Source organism: Coturnix japonica, chromosome 5 (assembly GCF_054131305.1).
Source record: "Coturnix japonica strain WE chromosome 5, WE-NBRP24, whole genome shotgun sequence".
NCBI classification, from domain to species: domain Eukaryota; kingdom Metazoa; phylum Chordata; class Aves; order Galliformes; family Phasianidae; genus Coturnix; species Coturnix japonica.
This window is the reverse complement of record NC_140667.1, coordinates 48,905,839-48,929,021: the sequence shown is the minus strand read 5'-3', so window position 1 is coordinate 48,929,021 and position 23,183 is coordinate 48,905,839. Positions and strand designations below refer to the sequence as shown.

The 23,183-nt window shown below is 39.1% G+C and overlaps 1 long non-coding RNA gene across 1 annotated transcript in view; it reads left to right on the top strand.

Annotated features, from left to right (window-relative positions):
* The window catches only part of LOC146760802 (uncharacterized), a 122,230-nt gene extending 102,143 nt beyond the window's left edge, over nt 1–20,087 (top strand). Inside the window, exons 2-3 of the long non-coding RNA XR_014946146.1 lie at nt 18,021–18,097; nt 19,347–20,087. This is a non-coding gene — a long non-coding RNA (uncharacterized LOC146760802). The remainder of the gene's footprint in view (nt 1–18,020; nt 18,098–19,346) is intronic.
* Nucleotides 20,088–23,183: the final 3,096 nt, after the last annotated feature.

Genomic DNA, 23,183 nt, shown 5'->3' with positions numbered 1-23,183 from the left:
GAATTATGTTGGGAGCAATGCTGTTGTTCTGTATATTCACTCTCAGAGCAACATGGTGCAGAATTTTTCATGATAAAAATTATTCCCCACTACCTTGAAACTGATTAAGATCTATCAAACTTCAGGCAAATCACTTTCTGCTCAGTAATGCCACCTATGAACAGCCAGAGGCTTTTAAATTTATTATTACACTTGCTGAGCAGCAGCATGGCTCCTGGATTAGTCTTGTAGAAATTATGAAATGATGTCAATAGAGGTCTTATTTTCCTGCACAAGGATACTATAGGAGATAATGAGAGACTACCAAAAATCAAAGCCTTTGCTTTAGAAAGATTTACAGCTGCTGCTTCATACCATAAGTCAACACTGAATAATTAAAAGACTTGTAATTAAAGGCTAATTTAGTATTGATTGTGTCCTAGAGCAAGGAGGCCAGTTCACTGTTCTTGCACCATCCTGTACAAGCTTCATCAGCCAGGACTAGAGAGAATAATTATTCTGAGTAGCCTTTGGCAATTGGATGACAACTTCTCCAATCCATCCCTGAATGCTCTATAGGTTCTTTAACAGAAGCCCTGAGCAGGCTATGAGGAAAAGTGATTACTTTACATGATCTTAAGAATCACACAACCTTCAGAGCACTCCATGCTCCAGATGTAAACAATGAGTCTGTTTCATTTGGGAAAGTAAGGGCATGAGATACTTCTTTAGTCCAGCTTTCTTCTGGCCTCTGTGCTCCCACTCATTATGAAGGTATTTACATGTTCCAGCATTGTCCTACTGATGGACCACTTTGGAGTAACCTTTCTCAGATATCTCTTGTTGACGCCTCTTGGTGCTTTTCAGAAAAATGCCAGAGCTGCCTTCCTATTTAGAGGAATAAATGAGAAGGGGAAAACCATGAGTCTGCAGACCCATGTGCTGGATTTGGTGAAAGTGGAAGACTTCAGTTTGCTAATGTGCGTGGAGAACTTATCATTTCCATATAAAACAGGAAAGGACCACATATTTTAATACTGCAAAAGTGGCTGTCAAAATTCAGGAAGTCACATTTCTTCCCATGACACCTTCATGATCCTTCGATTAAATTTCACTGTCTCTTAAGTGGTGCATTGCCAGAAATCAATTGATTATTTTTTTCTTCCAGGATCCCACATGCCTCTAATACGCATCATATATCACAGAAATTAGGTCATATTTAATATACTGAATCATAAACATTGGAAGTGGAAAATCTCATTAAGTCACCAAATTTATTCCTTTGTCAATGCGAAAAGGTTCCCGCGTAGAATAGAATTTAATTTTTAACATAACATATATTCAGTCCTCAAATGTTTCTTTTTTTGTAGATATCCCACAGAACCCAGTTAGCCTTGCTGGCATTGATTTTTATCATAATCTGAATGCCCCTCATGAAACTTTATTCTAAAACTTTAAATTATATCTCTCATTTTCTTTTTCTATCTCTAGAAAAGTAATATTTGCTGATAATAATCTTTTTTTTTCCTTTTCCCCAGTGTAGTTTGAAATATGAATGGATGGAGCGAAATATGGAAATATTCCTCCAGCATCTGTATTTTTTTAATACAAGGAGAAATAGAACGATACTGAATCACTGTGGGGTGGGGTGATCATCGTTTGTTTTTTTTCTGTCACTAAGGAAAAGCTGTGTATAGAGACAGGCTACAAAGCCACATCTAACAAACCTTATCTCCTTCCACTTGCCCTCACTGTGAGCTGTTTAATGACATAGTTGACCACTCGCATAAGGTAAGGCAGCCAATGGGACATCAGAAAAAACAGATGGATGTAGATGCTCGCTTTTGGTTTTACAAAGTATTTGGATTATAAAGAATGTGACCAGAGAGGATGAACTATTTATGGATTTGAATGATATTGTGATCAATATTCTCTTAAGGCTTCACACCACCTTATTGGAACCTTTGGTTGCCAGCCAAAGGGCAATTTCTTACCAGTTTCACTAATTTTCCCACTTGCAGCAATGTCACCATCCTGTCTGACCTTTCAAATCAATTCATCTTGAGATACATTATTGACTAATTTCCTGAAATTCAGGTGAAGCGGGCCCATTTTTAACCTTGCTCCTTCCTTACATATTGAAATTACCCTATCCTCTGGTACTAACATTGCCATTAGTAAGCAATCAAAATTCTTCTCCAAAGGGTTTTCGATTTTATTTGCTCTTCCCATGCTGATTTCAGTGATGTATTTCACCTATTCCTGGTGCTTTGTCAACTTTTTAATAGTTCTGAGAGCTTTAATTGCCTTATTATCTTCTCTACTGCAGTGAGGTTTTTTACTTTAGCATTTCTATTCCCCTCAAGGAAAAGACGGACTCTGGGATATTACAGATCTTTTTTTCTTAGGATGAAAAAATCACTCAGACCCTTAAGGATATCAGCTTCATCTCCCAGCAACATTTAATCTATCATGGCCCCTCTTTATCTTCCTAATACATTTGCTTCTCAGGCAGTAAAAACTTCATCATTTGTGCTGTTCAGACACAGCACTGTCATGCTGCTAGGTGTGCTTTTCTTCCCTTGTGCAGCCAAGAGGGCTGGGTGCAGATATAGAAAGCTTAGATATGGGTGAGTCATTGCACTCCAAAGCAGAGGTACAAAATGTATTTGAGTGACAAGGCCAGTCTCTTTCATTTTAGGTGGCAAATGGCTCTTCCCCTCATGTGCCTAAAAGATCAGTGGCTCCTGATAATGCTGTCCTATTGACCCCTGTCCATCCTGTCATGACTTCCTCCGGCTTAACCAAAACTGATCTGAATCACAAGTGATTACCTCCCAAATGAGACACTGTGATTCACTGAAGTTGGAAAAGATCACTAAAATCATTCAGCGCAGTTAACTCTTTCTTAGCAGAAATTGTTCCTAATATCCAGCTTGAACCTCTCCTGGCTCAACTCAAGGCCATTATCTCTCTTTCTTTCACTATCACCTGGAAGAAGAGGTTGACCCTCACCTTGCCACAGCCTCCTTTCTGGGAGTTGTAAAACGCCGTAACATCTCTCCTAAGCCTCCTCTTCTCCAGACTGAATAATACCAATTCCCTCAGCTGTTCCCCATAAGACCTGAACTCCTCCACAGCTTTGTTATTCTTCTCTGAACCCACTCCAGAGCCTCCATGCCTTTTTTGTAGTGAGTAGCCCAAAACTGAACACAGCACTCAAGGTTTGGCCTCATCAGTGCCAAGTACAGAGGTACGATCATCACAATCACCTTCCTGGTCCTGTTGGTGGCACTGTTTCTGATGCAAGATTCTGATGCGGACAGGGAGCTAGAAAACCAACATGAGAAATGTGGGATTAAAATGTTCTACTATGATGTAAACTGATTCTTCTTTATTCACCTGGCATCCAGTCATATTCTCCAGATTGCACATTCACTCTGACTGTCAGCTGCAGACAGCTGTGCTGAACGGAGAATAAAGAGATGAATAACATCACAGCCTGAATAGAGCCATGAAAATCATATATGAAGAAAAAAACATATTCCTGCTCGGAGCTATATTAACTGGAACTTTCATGTTATTTATGTTTTTCTTCAGTTACACACATATAGCAAAAGCAACAACCACAACAAAAACCCCTAACACATACAATAAATCTATTGTACTCTGTTATAAGCTTGGGGAAAAAAAAGTGTTGATTGATTTGCTCATCTAAGTTATTTAGAAAGAGCTGAAGGCCGCAGAGCTGTTGGTTTCTGCTAAAGTGAATATTTTTTCTTCTGGAATAAAAACATTTAATTTAAGGGCTCTCAGCATTTGTGCACATATCTGTGTTTCAAACACAGGAATTAAATGTCAGCAGAGCTAGACCTTCAGCTGCATTTGATGGCTGACATCAGTACAACCACACTGGCTGACACTACCCGAGGAACTAACCCAGAGTTGTTACTTTCCACTGGACATCATGTAAGAGATATACACAGATTTCTGAGTGAGTGTTAAAGAAAAAGCAGCTTATAGGGTGACATGAAAACAGCAGCTGTGTCTGAAAAGAATGTTGTAAATGTTCTGTTGCAAATAGATCAGGCCTCATTAGATGGCTCCAGTGGAAATGATGTTAGTGTGGAATCTAATGCCCCCTGTATTCCTACAGTAGGCTGAGAAATGTCCTATGAATTCAAAGATCAAGCTTCTGTTTGAATCACTTGAGTTGGAAGGAACCCTGAAAAGCCATCCAGGAACACCCCCCTGCAACGAACAGGGACATCCGCAGCTCCATCAGGAGCTCAGAGACCCATCCAGCCTGACCACAGGTGTTTCCAGGGACAGGAAGACACCATCTCCCTGGGCAACCAGTACCTGTGCTTCACCTCTCTTATTGTAAAAAAATCCTTATATCCAATCTAAATCTCCCTTATTTTAGTTTGAAGCCATTTCCTCTTATCACAACAGACCCTGATCAATAGTCTGTCCCCTTCTTTCCTATAGCTCCCTATAGGTACTGAAAGGCTGGCTCTCAGGTCACACCAGAGCCTTCTCTTCTCCAGGCTGAACATCCCCAGCCCTTTCAACTTGTCCTCATAAAGGTGTTCTATCCCTTGGATCATTTTCATAGCCCTAATGTACGTGCACAGGTTCTAACTGTGGCTAGTAGCTGCAGGGGATTAAGTCCAGTTTGACTTTTTGAACTGTGAGTTTGCTCATAAATCACTGAGGTGTAACGATCTCATTCTGCAATAACACTAAATAATTCAAAGAGCTTTGTCTGCCTCTCTGTCTCCCCTATACCTATGAACAGCCTAAATCTGGCTTCTAACACTTAAATTCACCTCAATCAGATGGAAAGAGTACCAGCTGCATGGTCAGGCAACATCCAAATTAAAACACTAGGGTAGAAATGCAATATGTTGATTCATGATGAATTTGTTCTGTTGTTGATGAATAATCTTCTTTAATAATGCAGTCTTTCTTTTGGACCGGTACATTGTTCCGTAGAACAACTCAGACTGACTGCAAGTATCTGTTTCATGTGGAAATCCATTCCCCATAGGTAGGGTGAGAATTTTCTGAACCTGTGCTGCTTTGGAGGACACAGGCTTTGGTTTCCCCCTCGCATGTGTATAGTCTGCTGTGCAATCTGTTATCAGTTTTGCTTCCTGTGGTGAATAATGAATAACATATTTCAGTAGGTATTTTCAAATAAAAAATAAGTCATGCTAAAATGTAAACATTTGGAGGGGGGGGGATTAACAAACAGTTCCAGATATATCCTAAAGGTATCTGTGTATAAACCATATGACAAGCAATGAATGGTTTAAAGCAAACCAGACTCAGAGGAAAATAGTCACAAAGCAGCATACTTCAATACCTGACCAGGTGCAAGCCTTACCCAGAGCCATGCAGTGCTGCAGCTGCAAACTGAAGGCAGTGCCTTTGCCATACAGACCTGTGGCTTGCCCTGCTGTGTCCCTGTCACAGGCAGATGAAATGACAGCTAGGAACCTAGAAGATTAGGGCTCAATCCACTTCAATACATGAAATGCAAAACCTCAAGGAATTGTGCAAGGGATTTAACTTGCGTTTTGGGAGACACAGTTGAAATCTAATCTACAGCTTGAAGCCACGCTCACTGTCATTGCACATGAGTGCTTTAACAGTTTGTCAGCGTGTTTTGAAATTTCAGTGAGCCCAGCTGATCACATCAGCATGCTCAGAAGCAGCAAGAAGCAACCTGTTGTGAAGCCTGAGATTCCTTATCCTTCACGTGGATTACTTTTAAGGCATCAAAAACTGCTGTTAAATAAAGGGGTAGCAAGATGTATGAATAAACAGAAAACGTGCTTGCTGCTTCAGATGAGAGTATAATGGTTAATAAGAGAGGCAATGACATACGCTCAAGACTTTCCATCCTTTCAGTGATGTGTCACAAACTAAAGGACATTGCAGATGTCAGCTGATAAGGGAAGAGTAAGTAGAACTGACACAGTATTAGAAGAGGAGAGCAGATAAATTGGCTGGGCTGTCATATCCTGATGAGATAAACCACCAGAGTTTCTTCTTCCCAGACACAAATTCCAAAAGTGAATGCTGGGCACAGCTCCTCCTTGCAACATCTGACAAACATGGGTAAAAGGAGGGCTTGTGCTTTGAAATTTTCTGGATCTTTAGGAAAAAGTAGGAAAAACGAGGAAATGATTTTCCAGATTAAATATTTTTAAGTGGATTTTAACCTCAAATTCTTCACTGAAATGCAGTCACATAAATGTAGCAGAGCGTTATTCTCCATTTGTAGGCAGGGCTCAATTATATATCTTCAACTCTCTGACTGGACACGAAGGAAGTGTACTCCTATGGAATCACAAATACGGAAGCTAGTAACTGTTGAGAGGTGAATGCAATTGCATGCCAATAAATCCAAGATAAAGAATAGATTGCTCTCCATGTTATGGAGTTCAAATAACTGCGTGTTCTGCCTACTTACACAGCAAGGCAAGGTTTGCACAGCAGGGCCAATAGAAGTTCCAATATGGGATCAAACCTGTAGGTACAAACCAAAGGATGTCATTCTTCATGAAATATGCAGTTTAACAGAAGAATCTCTTGCCAAAGGATATCAGAGATGCTGAATGTTCAAAGGAAACTGCACAGAAAACCTAAAGAGACAAATCTCTTGATAGTTACGGGATACATACAAACGACCTCTGACTCAGAACAACCACTGTCTGGTGGGTAACACCCCTGCACGTGGCAGGGGAGTTGGAATTAGATGATCCTTAAGATCCCTTTCAATCCAAGCCATCCTAAAATTCTATAATCTCTAATCCATCATGTAAGTCAAAGAGGCTCTTCTAAAATAATCAATTTTGTGACTGCAATCTTAATTCCCACCTCAAAGTAAGTGTGGTAGAGTTTTTCATTTGCCATGCATGGCAGTTCTGCAGCCACAGTTGTCCAAACAAGTTCATTCAATCATCAAAGATCTGGGGGGAAATAGTCTCAAGGGCAAAATGCTTAGTTGGACTAGCTGTGCTCTCCTGCTTCTGGTTTTCTCAGTCCAGTATTGGTATGTACCATAGCACTATGTGAGGTGTCCTAGTGAAGCCATACTTATTCAATATGTTTAGTAGAGTTTTCTCAGGCTGCTTGTATACACACAGCATAGCTCAAATTACCTTTCCTTTTAAATGCCTCACTTATTCAGCATTGAATTATAGCTGGACAATTCTTCGTAGCTAAACTAAATAGGATAGTTGCACACAGTGCAGCCTGTCTGTCATTATGATATTAATGACCATCTGTAAGCAAAATACATGGGCAGGGTATTATTAGCTCAAGCAGTCTAGCTACTATGTTTTCTGTCATCGTGAATGCAGTTTAAATTAAACTGCAGTTGGCTACAGCTAAAGAAGCTTTTACTTACCCTGTAATGAACAGATTCCAGTTTTCACACAAAATCTATTCCTTCAATAACTACCCACAAGATGACTGTATAATAGCACATGCTACATGCCTACATCTTCTATTTCTGTGGTGTTGGTTGGTAAAACTGTACAGTACAGGCTCTGGAGCAGACTCTTTCCCTGCCACTTCTTGAGAGTGCAGTATGGTTTTTTTCTTTGGTTTCAAACAGAGTTCATTTTTTCATGCTTAGATTATATCTATCTGAATGAAAATATTTCACCATGTATATATTTTTTTCTCTTTGAAAGCCAAGGTGGTGTTTTCTTTTTAAGCAGATAAACTGGTTACTAGAATACAGTACTCCCACTGCAGAGAGAATTAGTTGTCCACTGTACTGCTTTGCAGACAAGGGAAGACATAAGGCTGTTTTAGAGCCAGTCTCAAGGGATCCAGTACTCCAATTTGTTCTGCTGTTTGTTTCTCAGAAATCCTCTAGAGTGCAATCCAATGACCATTGAAGCCAACTGGCATTGAACTGCATCGTAAATCCAAATCTTATGATCGACAGAGTTTAAAAATCCCTCAACAGAGAAAATCTGTTGATGCTTCTGGCACAGTGGCAAAAATGGCTAACAAGAGCCATGGCTGTCTGCACAAAAGGAGAACGGTAGGAGCAAGCTGATATTTTTACATCTGCCTCTGGCACTGGTTCTGGATTCGATGATTTAAAGAAAACAGTGGAAAATGAGAGAGGGAACAGGTAGAACCATGGCAATTTCTTAAGAGTGAACACAGTGATTATATACTACTACGTGTCTTCATTGCATCAGGTCAAAGCCGGATGCCTTTACTGAGGGTAGGATTTAGCAGAGGTATTAGAGAGGGACCTGGGGTCTGTATAGAGGGTGAGACTATTGTTTTACTTCATGGCTTTAATTTCAAGGGATATCTGAAATATGACAGCCTTTCTTTCCACAGGGTTCATGAAGAATATACCTATTTTCACAGGCTTCTGATGACACAATATTCTAATTGAATTCAAGTGTACTGACTTGCACAGAACAAATAAAATATTTGATTTCAGCTACGGGAAATTTTTGTTTTGGAGAAAATTTGGGTAGCTTCTTACCATGATGTAATTTAAACCAAAACTGTCCCTTTTTTTGCCTTTTTTTTTTTTTTTTTTTGGCCTGTTGTTGCTGTTTGTGTTTTACTACAAGGTTTCTTTTTTTGTGGGTTTTATTGTTTTGTTTAATTTTGATCTTCTTATGCTACTTTTTCAATTGTTTTGGTCTTGCCTGTTTACTTTTACTTTACTGATGCAGAGAAATTACACCATGCCATGCTTCTCTTGTTCTTTTTATTTCTTTTCTTAGTGTCCAATCTTGTCCATTTCTAAAGATATTACTGAGCTCAGTAGGTCTTTGTTTTGACTTGCTATGAGTGATCCTGTGCTGTCACATTTTCAGTACGTGTAGTATGGGGTGTCCAAAGTCCCCAGGATATCCATGCTTCCTAGCCACAGGCAATTTGAAAACTTAGTGTGTATCACAAAATCACAGAAAGGCCTGGGTTGGAAGGGACCTTAAGGATCATGAAGCTCCAACTTCCATGTTTACTAGATCAGGTTGCCCAGGGCCCCATCCAACCTGGCCTTGAACACCTCCAGGGACAGGGCATCCACAACCTCCCCAGGCAGCCTGTTCCAGGACCTCACCACTCTCCTAGTAAAGAACTTAGTTCACGCTTAACACTTTAACATTCCAGTTTAAACAGCAAGAAAGTAACCACAAAAGGCAAAATGATATCAGTTCAGAAGTGTTCAATCTCTGTTCCTCCATCAGTCGATCCGTGCCCAAATCACATTGTTTGGAAGCCCCTCGCAATTTAATCCAATATAATAAAGTTCTTGGCTTCTTTTAGTCAACCTCACTTAACTTAATGCTAAGTTAAATTCTAAAACTAAAAATCCACTTGCATGGTAATGTTAAATACAAAGCAATTAAAGCTGCCAAAATATTTTCATAAAGCCAGGGGGAAAGTATGAATGCTCTCATTATGAAATTCCTTTCTTTTCTGATCAGCTGGCTGGAATTTTTGGAAGGAGCATGCAAATTATTTCTGGTGTTTGACCAGCACTGCCACATATTAGAAACACTTAGCATTAAGCAGATCAAGTGGTAAAGCTGTTAGAAAGCTGCCAAAATAAATGTCCACTGGAATTCGGGCCAACTGCTCAGTTTGACCATGATTAAATCCCTTCTTATTTGCTGTTGCTGAATGTGTGTATCACAAGTCTGTTTGCTTGGCTTTATTGCTCTGGCATACTTATTCTCTAAGCAATAATAATGCTTGCCTTCACATGTGGAAACACATTAATAAGAGAAGTAGAACATAAGCTGGTTATTATGTTAGGCGCTTATTTTGTGGTGTTTACACTTCTTGTATCTAAAAGTCTGAGATGTCTAATTGCACAGCAGTCATTGCTGCTCTTAGGTGATCAGCTGCATACTCTAAATAATTAACAGGAAATAACTAATGTGATAGATTTTTAGAGGAAATAAAACTGGTTCTTGTGCACACGGCAATGTATAACTGTGCATTAGCAGAAATCAAGATCTGCTCAGTCTGGCATTTTGGCTGGCATCTAGCTTTTAAATAAGACAATTCCATTCTCCTTAATTCGAGAACAGTTGCTTTTGTGCTAAGCTACTCATGACTGATTTCTTATGCCAGTGTACAAAGAAAGGGGAGGGTATGATGTTTGATGTTTCCTATCTTGGTAAGCCCAAATACGATGAGACCTCTAGATCCACAGTAAACTTCAACATGGAACAGGCCCTCTCCTTTCATCTCTTGAGGTATTCAGATTTGAGAGACCGCCAGAGCAGAGGGGAAAAACAAGCTGATTGAAACAGTAACAAGAAAAACTGTGTTGTACACAACTGCAAAACCACCTTTCTGTTCTTTCAAAGTTGCATAATCTAAAAGTTCATCCCACTTGGATGAACTGAGCCAGGTAAGAATCACTAGAAAGGAAGGAAAAGTCTGTTGGAAAATACAGATGGAAAGTGCAAAGGGAAAGTCCAGTTTGTCATCCCATCATATAGTACTACTTAGAAACCTTGTTTAGAAACAGATCAAACTTAATACATTAAGCAATATGTCTATGTAGCCACTAATGTGAGTATATCGTTCCAGAGGCTGAAAACCTCCTTAACATTAGCTAGACTAAAATAGTTGATAATCCATAGGTCTAGTGTTAATACCCCTTTAGCTAAAACAGGTTTTTCAGGAATTTGTATCACTATGCAACTGTCCTGAGTATGTTTAGAGAGAGTGGTCTTACCCCCTTTCTCCATCCTGTTTCAGATTATTTAGTTTTGAAAACAAAATTCAACCTCTTTCAATCTTCGGTCATAAAATGCATTCTCCTTTGTTCTGCCCAATCTGTTCATTCACTTCTCAAATCCAGTCTTCAGAGTGAGTTCTTGTAAGTGCCCAATAGCACTTGCACTTCCTGCTCCTCTTCCTCTGTCCACACCACACTAACAATTCATTTAAAAATGAGTTTTCTTCTGTAAACCCCAAATGTATTCCTTTGCATTGTTTCCAACTCACAAGGTCTCTAATCAGCTCTCTCATCAGTCTCTGCATGCACAATTCACAGTTTTCCTCTGAAACGACATTCCATTTCTAGCATTTCTCATACTACTTAAATTCTTTCTTTTCCTGTTTCTTAGTCATTCTTCTCAACCGTATGTCATCATCAAGGACTCCAACTTTTAGAGCCAGACCACCTAGTGAGAAGTGGACCCAAGACCTACCTTTGAGTAACTTCCTCTAATCTATTGCCATCTCTCTGTCAGTCAGTTCCTCGGTAATTTAACGCTTTGCTTTCATCTCCAGCTTGCTCAGATTAACCAGCAGTTTCTCATGTAACAAGATGAGGGAACTCTTTACCTAAAGGAAAAATAACAGTCATATTGAAATAAAGTGAGTTTGATGCAACTTACTTTCAGTTTTTTTTCTGTCTATCTTCTTTCCTCCAGAATTTATCTAAAATATACAAACAAACTCTATCAGAGTATATTGACTCTCTGATTGTTTGCCCCTTTTTTCTGTACTCTTTTCCCTCTCTCTTCTAAAACACACAGGAACTCACAGCCATATAAATAATCTGCTGTTTTTTGTTTTTTCTTTTGCTCTCAAAATTTCATATTCCAGTTCTTTGTGTTTCAGCATGGGAGAGCACTCAACTCACTCAAATTACATCACCAGAAAGAACCACTTCCATTGCCTCAGTTACTGTCTCTTTAGAAACTCCATGATGCACTTAATAAAATGAAAAAGATGGAAGGGGAAGGCTCACCACATATTGCCTTTGCCAGAATCATCCGTACCTACATAATTATTAACCCTCAAAATTCCAGTCTTTCCTATAAACATTTTTTGAAGACTGTAACATAACCCAGTAATTTATTCCCGAGTATTCCTATATTCACCATTAAAGATTCCTTTGTGCCTATTACAAATTTTCCTCATCTACACATTAAACTCATTAGTTCCTGCTCCAAACAACATGGACATGGAAGGTAAACCATATCTTACATGTAACAGCCTGCTGAAGTGCTGTTATGTACCCCTTTGGGACCATTTCATTAGCATAAATACTCCCAGTTCTTTGGCTCATGCACAACTGGTTGTATTTTCTGAGATCCTGACTTCTCTGCTGCGGCCTGTTGGAATAGCATCTTTTTCAGATTACTGTGCTCCAGTCTAGCAAAAAAACTCCCAGAATCTTTGTGCTGAAGTACCTGATCTTTCTCGCAGCACTCCTGCCTGAGCTAGATATGGAATTGCTGAACTCATGTCCACCTTCTGATCTGCTATAATCCCAAGTTTTTGCCCATAAAATTGCTGCCTGACCTTACACTTCTCAGATAAGGTTGGTGGATGATTTCTGCTAAAATACTATTATATAATACTATGTAGAAGATATATCTTTTCCCTGATAAACGTTGTTTCCTACTAATTTCAGAATGCTCCTCCAATAGCCAAGCTAATTTTGAATTTTCAGTGATCTTGTAGTAGCTCCTTGCTCCATATCCTCTGCAAATTTAATAAACATACTTCCTATTCTATCATCCCTGTTAATGAAAATATTGAATAAATGCAGACTTAGGACAGGCTTCTGCAGAATGTCACTCAATAGTCACTTCCATTTGGATAATGAACCATTGATAAGTACTCACTAATTATAGATTTCCAATCACTTTTTCCACTTCTCTCATACCAGTTTTATCAGGATAGTACTTGCCTAGCTTGGTAATGAGAACATCATGTCAGATTGTGTCAAAAGTCTCATTAAGGTCAAATACACCTAGTGTTTCTCATTCATTCACACTGCCCTTGATCTGGTCGAAGAAGAGACTAAGATGCATTTGACACAATTTGCACTTGACAAATCCATGGCATCTGCTACTTATCTGCTTTTATCTTCCAGTGAACAGTTTATTCCACATCTTTTTCTAGAAATCAGAATAAAGTTGGGTGGCCTGAGACCTCCACAGAATTTCAGGTTTCTTTGTCTTCATAACCTGAAATCCTTGAGCTCTACTTCTTTGCATACTTGTTCCTGACTGCTACTGGAAACAAATAAGCAAGAATATATATATATATATATATATACACCTTGAAATCATTATTTCAGCTTCAGGAAATGTGTAGCTCTTCAGTAGATTTTGTAGCATGCCCTAGCAATGAATAATTAATGCTCCCTTAGTTGTTTTTCTATGCTTTTAGCTGTAGTGTTTATTTTCCCTACTGAAGTTAATGCAGGTTTCTGAACTCTTAAGAGCTTGCTAAGCTTTTGTTTGTCAATGCAGAGGGCCTGCTGGACCACTAGGCTGAAAAAAAAAAAAAAAAAGAGTGCTAAACTCTCCACTCTATTATTAAGCTAATCCGTGCACATTTGTTGGATTTTAGAGTGTTTAGACTTCCCAAAAGTGTTTTATTACACCATTTAAATACTTCTATTTGTGTTTAAAGGTCAGGCAAAAATCAATCAAACCGGATCAATTTACAGTTTAAAAACTGTGTTAATGTGACACTGTTATGGCAACGGAGATTGAGAGACCACTCCTTCCAGAGATAAATTAAAATGGATTTAGCAAAATAAATAACTGCTTAAATTATGAGGACCAAGAATTGAACTGATGCATCGCAGAGAAGTAAAGGGACTTAGGGATGAGTTGGCAGCTGTTTTAATTCTAGGGGGTGATGCTGTTTTTAAACCAAAAGAGAACTAGTCCAGAATCATTCACTGAACAACATAATTAATATCTGCAGAGCTGTCTTTTATTTTCTTCCTTTCTCTCATAATTGCTCTAACTACTCCCAAGCAGCTCCATCCATGGTGTTCACATCACTCAGTTGAAGCCTAGCTCCATACTGAATATGCAGCGTGAAAACTGACTGAACATATTCATACACATTCTTGCCTCCAACTGCTTCTCCTCCTCCCAGTGACATGTTTGCTTGGTTTCAGATCATTACATTACCTGGCAATCTTACTTGCTGTTGACTGCTTAAAATTCAGACATTAAAAGAATATTATAGACTGTGGTAGCACTCTTGTACAGCTCACCCTTCAGTCAAGACGGAGCAGAGCATATTGGAAGCTGAACACAGTCTGTCAGCTGAACTTTCCTGCTCTTTGCAAATTCTAAGGAAACTTGGGTGAGGCAGCCCAACTATTCAGTGGCATATCAAAAATTTAAGGTCTAGCTGCTTTTTTTTTCCTGCTTCTTTCCCTGTCTACTTAAGAGGTGGAACAACCCCCAGTTGCCAGATTGGTGATGAATTTCTATAATTTGTCCAGAATTTTGAGGGCAAGTGACAAGTTAAGGAAACAACTTCCAGCATGTGTCACTGTATTTGTGATTTCTTCCTTTTCTAAACAGCTCATTAATCACACTCTGCTCTATTTTTATATTTCAGAGGATATGAATATATTTGGTGGTATTTTTTCCACACTCTTTCAAAGGTCAGAATATTTTATCTCATTGAAAGAAAGAAATGCTATTTTTTTGCAAAAGTTTTAGAAAACAAGGGTTAAAAAAGCAATTTAGTCACATATCTCCTATTGTATTTCCAAATTCTAACTATGTCTCTTCTGGAACATCCAATGGGAACATAATTGCATGGAGCCAAGTTTGGATCAGCAGCTCAGGACAGTAGCCCAGCAGTGTACAGACAAGGATGTACAAACCACTTGGAACAAGATGGCCTGGCATCTGCATTCATTTCTAGAAGCCAAAGCAACTTCATCACTTTAAAGAGCGCTTTAAAAATACGGGAAAAACTACACTGTGTTTACTGCCTTTTGCTTTTACAGGATAAACTTAGGACCAGCATTTGAAAGTGCTGACAAGAAACTTACCAGAAATCTCATTAGGAGATACTGTTTTTGTCAGTTTTACAACCCAATTGCAATGTCTTCAGAGCCCTGGACAAGCATCATTGTCTACACATGCAGGTGCTTTTCCCAAGTAAGCCCATATCTCCTAAGATTTAGCAGGTAATCAAGGCCACCTTAAATCCTTCAGTGCATAGCATTTAATAGTGGTTGGAGTAAAACTTAATCATTTAGTGTTTTCAGTGGTAGAAAACATTGTCTCCTTAAGGTGAAAATTTTACTGCTAAAAATCCTTTAAAGCATAAAGGATAATATGTTGTTTTTTATGTTGTTTTTTGTTTGTTTTAAAGACACACATCTTGGAAATAACACAAAGCTTTAGGTACACATGATCACATCTATGACAGTTGCTTTATCTCTTGGTGAGAAAGTATCATCAGTCTGGACGGGCCTTTCCAACAGGCCTCATAGCCCTAACCCAGCCTGCTGTGAGAAATAGGTCAGACTACTAGGTTTGAGCACAGGAGATGAATTTTGTCTCACACTGTTGTGCCTCTGGACATTGTGCTAGCAGCTCAGTACATTTTTGACCACAATAGGTCCTGGAAGGCAGGAAAACTATAGGTCTGAAGCATTTGTTATTTTCAGAAATCTGCGGCTGCCTTTACTAATGGAAAGCAATTGAACATCTGATATTAAAATAATGGGTGTTTTTTCCCCCCCTCTCTGCTTTCTGTCCTCAGCTATCTTAAAATAGCCATCTCGGTTTCGGTCATCAGTTCTTCAGGGGGAAATTATGTTACTGAATGGAACACTTTTTAATGCCAATTATTATGTCAGTTTCCAAATCCCTGGAAAACAGTGTTTCTGAATGGAAACTGACCCACCTCTCCCACAGATAATGCTGTCACTGTAGTCAATATCATGTGTCTTGTGATACCAACTGTCAGCTCAAATTAATTACCCAGGACGTTCCTCCCCACACCCTGCTGTAAGATGTCACTGCTTATATTTATAACTGGGCTCTACAAACCCAGCCAACTACATAACACAAAGTATTGCCCTCATTCTCCTCATTTATAAAAACAGCAACAAAAAAACCAAAACCATTGTATTGCACATTTCTCTTCCCCTAGCATCATTTTTGCCACACACACAAATAGTACCATATAGAAATTTCTATATTTGAAAGCTTAATTATAAGTTCCTATTCTTTAACTGAATTCCAGACTAGTGTGTTATACAGGTTTATATTTATGACCTGGACAGATGTAATCAAAGTGCTAAAAATCAGCTGTATTGAAGTATCAATTACTACTTAACACCCAGGCTTACAGTTTTTGGAAAGGTTGTTTTCTCAAATGTTAGAGATGAAAGATTGAAAACCTTAGTTCTAGGAACTGCATTTTTTATGGTTTCTGGGGATGTCTCCCTGAGGACCCAGAACATGATGGTATACTTTGTTAAGGAAATAAATGCTTGTCTACTTAACAAGCATGCTATCCTTCCGTATTTAAAGATATCTAAACAGTACTTGCCTGTTTACCTACCTGGTAAAACTTCAGACAAACATCTCAGGCCATTGGGTAAACTAGAGAAATGAACGCTCCCATACATTATCAGAAAGGTATTTTTTGATGTTTAAAGTACTGTAATCCATTTAAGGAGATCATTATAGCAATGCTGGACAGACTTAATGAATGTTTTGCTTTGATCGTTGAGATTTGATGTGAGGAATATCAGATCTCAAGAAAAGCAGCTGGATTTGGATCCTTTTGCAAAAGGAATGGAGGATGAATAGCTGCGCCTTTGAAGGAGTGAAGCTAAAGAAAAAAGATGTATACTTTAATTAGCACCCCCTTGGAAAATATGAACACATTAATGAATAGATATGGACATTCCAGTTGCCTTGTTTCACATCTGTCAGGTCTGGTAGATTGATTTACAGTGACTTGGCTTCAGAACCAATGTTGACCCCAAGTCCTACATACAAACTCTGTTTCTCATGGGCTCTATCTTTCATGCAGTCTTGTTTTGTTGCATGAAGAAAGCAGGTCAGCTATTTCTTTTGGTTTGGAACGTCATTCATACAGCAGTGGTGCACGCCTTTGAATACTTTGAAAAGTAAGCAAGATGGTTTAAGATGAGGTATCTCCTGTTCTTCATCGTTTGAAGCTGAATGAACAGGAATGGAGCAGATCACAGTCTCAAAGGATGCTGAGACTATATGCTGACTTAACCTTCCAGGTTTCTTTAAAGGAACATACTAAAGATTGCAGACACTTTAAATTTCATGCACTGTCTCATAAAGAACTTCAGAACTCAGAGTGCATCCATGGCTTTACCACTTCTTGTGCACTGCCATGCCAAACTAATAACATTTTCTTTCCACTTGTAGGAAAGTATTTTTTAAACATAAGAGTTGGAAATCAAGAAGCTCTTATTACTCGTTAATATCAGGTACTATATTTCACAGCAAAATTGTAGTGCCAAGAAATTGAAGCTTCCAGAAAATTAATATTCTAGTATTTTATGTTGGCTGCTGAAATAGTCTAGCTTCACAAATATCTCCTCACAAAACAAAGACAGCTCTCAAATTACTATTAGCAGCATACAAAGGATTTCATCTCAAATGTGCTTTAACAGAAGGCCTCAAAAGCAGTCACTGAAGTTGCTAATAGCGGTTAATTGTGTCAAATGGAAGAAAATATCTTCCTATTGTGAGCAGGAACACTTCTGGGGAAGCGTTCATGGGGAAATAATGCTTTTTGTGGAGATTACCTTTTCCATCTTTTGGCACTTATGAGACTAATTTTATAGTATTTTCAGACACACGGTTTTTTAGTTTGCTTTTGTGGGTTTTTGTTGTTGTTGTTGTTGTTTTTCCCAATGTTTATTTTCAGCTTCTTTCTTAGGATCAGAAAGGGGAAGGGTGCTCTGCCTTCTCTCCCCCCCCCCCCTCCCCAACCCCCCCAGTGGCTCTGAAAACTGCTCGAAATACCATGAGAAGGGCTGAGTTAGTGCATAAACAGGTGAAGACAGCTTTTGTAAACGTGACTGAGAAACATAAGGGCAATCAAGAAATGAAGACAATTTCTAAAAAATGAATTTTTAAAGAGTGAAAAATATCATTATCTCTTCACTACCTACTGAATGAGAAAAATTCAGCAAGAACGAACCATAGCAATAACTTCTCCTTTCTGTTTCTCCCCTACAGTGAGAAAGCCTATGTAATGCTCACAGTAGTAGCTAACTGACTCCTGTGTTTTCTACAGTACCCTCATACATCTTGTGGTAGGTGTAATTATTGATCTGGCTGCACAGTTGAACAGCTCAGTAGATAAAACACTGAGGTCCCTGGAACTTTCTGAGGTCCTTATCTTCAGAAAAGCTGGCAGTTCTTGGGGAAAGAAGCAGATATACAGACAAACATATGTTGATTTATTTGTTAAAGATGATTCAGTTGTGATCATAAAAAAAGCCTGGAAATGGTAGAGCCAGTGCTTATATCTGGAGGTATGCTTCCATAATAAGATGTGCTTTACTATCTGTACTCCATCCAGCTGGCCCATTGGAACTCAGTATTTTATGTAATTATTGCATAAATTAAAAAAGATAAAACATGTAAATGAACCTGAGTGGTAGTAATAGATGATTTTAATTACCCAGACACAGACAAGATTGCATTAAGGAGAGGAAATATATTTCTATATCTGGAAGGAGAGTGGTTTCTAATTCAATCTGGGCATCAGCTGACAGGCAAAAAAAACAAACAAGACAGGGTTTGAATATAACTTTAAAAGGAGGTTGAAGCAATAATGTTAGAGGACAATTTGGACTACAACATATAAGCTGTGGTCAAAAAATACACTACAGAGGAAATTAAAATGACAATCAAAGCTAAAAAACAGTTCAAAAGTGGACCCCAACAATCAGGTTTCAAATGGCAGACAGGGATGCTGCATAAGACAAATTAAAGCTCTACAGAGAAAGACAAAAGAAACAAGGCTAAAATGAACACTGGATGCTTGGTGATACCTAGACTTAATATACAGCTTGTCTTACACCTGGTTGTAATTCTCATTTTCAGAGGCTGGGCAAATTTCTGCAAACGTAAGCTGAAACTTGTGTGTGCTGTCTAGAACTCATAGGTCTACTTATCACTGAAGGCAGAAGTACACAAATTCTGGTGACAATCCATAAAAACTGATATCCCTCCATCTATTTTATGTTTGCAATCAAATTTCTACTTAGAGGAGCTCTTCAGGTTCCCTCTCATTGTCCAGGGCTTGGTTAAAGTAATTTACTTTTCTGTGTACTCCCCTTGCTCTTCGTTTATTTTCACTGCATATTTTAGCAGTACAAGGGCTACAGGAATAAGACTAATTTCAGGAACTAGTTGTGGATACAGGATTTAGACCTAGAAAAGAGCCTATACGGTGCAGAGTCCAAACTTTTCTCATTAGATGCAAGTATGTGGAAGGCTTTTACACCCTGGGAAGTTCTGCAGAATAATTGCATTTTACTCTGTCCAATTCTTTAGGTCATCAAAACCTCCTACACCTACAAGCAGAAAATACTTGGAAAGGGCATGAAAACTACATAAAACTGTACTGTACCATGGAAAAAAGAGTGGGAGAGAGACAAGAGAATATGAATGCCGTAAGTAGGTGAGATTGCCTGATGATCCCAAGAAGCCTCATTTCTCGTAAATGAGCCTCTTCAAGCACACCTGGTTGTCAAGACATGCTTTATCTGATTGCCAGTCTTTAAGGATCACCACACATCCATTTTCTTTTCTTTTTTTCCTCCTCCTTGATATTTAAGCTATTCTACATGCCTGCTTGATGTGACATAATATTCCAGCTATGATTTTCTTGATCACCCACAGATGCCCTCAGATCCTCCAAAGTAACATGTATACTTACTGTGAGTAACCTCACTACTCATGGGGGAAGCATGGAAGAGATTCATAAGAGGAAAGTTAACTGGAACAGAAAACCTTATATGAAGAGCATTTCTGTAGCCTTCTACTCACCAGTACCTTCCTGATAACAACCACACATCAGTACTATGGACATCACCACCATATCGACAATGTCAATATGTAATGGTGATGGCAAAGTCCTATGCTCTACAGCACTGCCCTTTCCCACAGTGTGCTGGGGGAGATATTCCTGTACTAAATACATAACTTCTTCCTCATTCAGCTGCTGGAATTAGTCATCTTGCCTTGATGATGGTTGCATGCAGCTGTGATAGGTAATAAAGTCTTCTGCATGCTACATATCTGTGTCCCTAATGCTCTGGCCAAAAAGACTAACTTGTTGGTTTGCTTTCTTGCTGCTTGGTGACCAGTAGGACCTTCAGTAGATAAATCAAGTAATCTGTGATATCCAGATGATTTTTTCTCTTTTTTAAAATGATTTTCAGAGACTCTAAACATGGTTTGGTTTTGAACAGAGGCAGAAGCTGAATGATGCACAAGTGGTTGGACCAGATCTAAGGTCCAAGGTCTGCTCCAAAGATGGAGACCCGAATAAGATATCCCGTGATTGCTGACATGAACACACGAAACCAAAATGTAAGAGGAATTAAGGATAAACACCCCCATTTCACTGTCCTGAGAAAGCTGAAGTAAACAGTGAGGTAATGATGCTATCTAGCTGTTAGAGAGCACGACTGGGAAGTTAGTGACAGTTGGGCTGATAATGTTGCTGACAGTCTGAGTGATTTTCTTCCCTTGAGCATTCACAAAAAGAGCTGAAGGTCACATTTCTGAAACTAGGATACATTCCCTGGGGGGAAAGTGAAATATTACAAGGCTTTATGATTATACAAGAGCAGATTGGCAATTAGAAATATTAGAAGTTGACAGGCAGCAGGTCCTTGTGAATTATATCTCAGAATTAAGGATTCAACTAGAAGTGGCACTGGAAATAATGAGAATCCTTTGCTGCTGAATTTTGGTAGAGCATCACAGACAAGAGCAGAGAGCAGGAAGAAGAGCAAAAGGGAGAAGGCTGGGTTAAATACAACAATACTGAGTAAGAATTAACTGGGAGAAAGAAAGAGGGAAGTGAGATGTCTTTGATGTGAGCAGAAGATGTAGAAAATGCTGTTCAAGAATGAAAGCAGCAAAACATCTGATCATTTTAGGCCTGTAATGAAAATACTTAGGAATACCAAATGAGTGAGGGATGCGTAGCAGCTGGAGAAATAGCGAATAGGAATCAAACCATAACTTAGGTTTTCCCATAGTGCCTTCATTTTCTTGTCCTACACATTCAGCCGAGTCCTAGGCTGCCTTTCCACTACACAAATGTTACAATAGCAGAAGGGTATTCCCAAGGTGCAGCTTCCAGTCCAAGAAACTATCCTTACAGAAGTAAGAAAGCCAATCCCTGCCCTGTTCTTGCCATTGTTCTCTGTGTTTCTGTCTTGAGCAGTTAACCTCCCAGTCCTGAAGCACCTTATACTATAAGTGAAATAAAAACATTCTCTAACCTCCCTGTTCACTTCAGCTGAGCTTGTTACTTAATAGCCGCATGGCTTGTTCGCCTTGAGACTGTACATCGTGCTAAAAAGCCTGGAGAGTTCATTTTTTCCTAGGACAGCAATGGAGGTTCTGCTTCTCACAGCAGTACCTTTACTTGAAAGTTTTTGTAAGAATGAGAGCTATGGTAAGTGCAGGAGGTTAAACTGGTGCAATTGAACATGCTGTCATAGGTGATCTTTTGATGGAGAAGAACCACTTCTTCCCCATCATTAGCTGGATATGTTGTAGGGAACCATAAGCAGCCCTTTTATGTGTCTTCCTGCTCTAGGGTATGACGCATGATACTTTTTGATTCACTTTCACTTTTTAAATCTCATCACCTCAGTGTTATGGAAGCACATAAAGACTGTTAAGATATGAGATTCAGAGTAAGTAAGAATGAAGTAGCATGGTGTACTGCTGGTACAACCTCTGTGAGGCTGGATGGAGGTAAGAGAAAACATCCCCCCAAGCATAAAACAGGGTCAGCTCTGAGGTAAGAGGAAAATAAGTGACCTTCCTGCATCAAAAAAGGGATTATATGGAGGAGCTGCAGATCAGATAGGTGTAGGCAATAAAAGCTAACTTCAACATGAAACACTATAATGGGATGGAAAACACACCAAATGACAGCAGGGTAGCAAAGTCCCAGGTTGCAGTAAATGAGGATAAACCTGAGTACAGCAACTACAGATGGAAAAAACAGAGATAAAAACATGCTTACCTTCAGAAAGCCTCAAGTACACAGAAAACTCCAGCAAAGTACCTTTACCCCCACTGCCAACCCATAAATGAGGTCTGGGTAGGGGTGGAGCCAGGATCCATCCCTTTTGGTCACTCAGGCTCATTGTATGCACCTGAGCTCCCCCAGGCTGGCCCTGCCTTCCCCCCAGGTGCTCCATCACTGTTTCAAGCCACGACTTAGAATTTTTGCTACACAGTGACTTATACAGAAATAAACTCATCCAGCTCATCGTTTAAAAAAACAAAAAGAACAGCAACAACAAAACAACCATATAACAGGACCTCACTAAAAAAAACAGGTGCCACAGCTGATCTGTCTTCCATGGAAATAAGAAAGATGACTATTGCTTAACACTAGGAAAAAATAATGGAAACGATGAAATAAAGGAAATGCATGATTCTGTAACTTGCTTTGACAAAGATCCAAGAATAAGCAGAATCTAGTATGCAGCAGAACTACTGCGTGGTTGTCATGACTTACAATAGGCACAGCTGTCTTCATTGCTACATTTAAGTCTGTTTTACATTCCAGCTCTTCAATGCAGTTGCCTGAGCATAACCAGACAAGCAATTCAAAAAGACAGGCTGAGGGAACTGGGCTTGTTGAGCCTGCAGAAGAGCGGGCTGTGAAGAGACACCACTGCAGCCTTCCAGTGTAGCCTCCAGAAGAGCATGAGGCTACTCTTGCATTTCCCTCTCTCCAGTTTATTTATAAGATTATTCCTACCCTTTATCGTCACTGACAAGAAAATATCTAGATTTGAGATTTGGTAATGGTAAAAAAAAAATTAAAAAATGGCTCAAGAAGGAATTATTAGACTGATCCATCTTCACTGGCAAATGTTCTTCGGATTTATTCTTTAGTAACAGTTGATGTGGAGAACTTGTTTCGCTTCAATTTTTGACATGGAAATTGTCCTTTTAAACTTGATTATTGACAGAGTCGTAATTAACATAATCTTGGCTAAAATTCTGCAGTTGTCAAAATCCAGTCCAGATGGGAGGACTGAAACTGAAACTCCCTGAAAGTGAGAGCAGTAGATTCAGATCACTGGAAAGCTGAGCTTAGCTCTTTTGAGCTAGGTGCAGTACCAATAT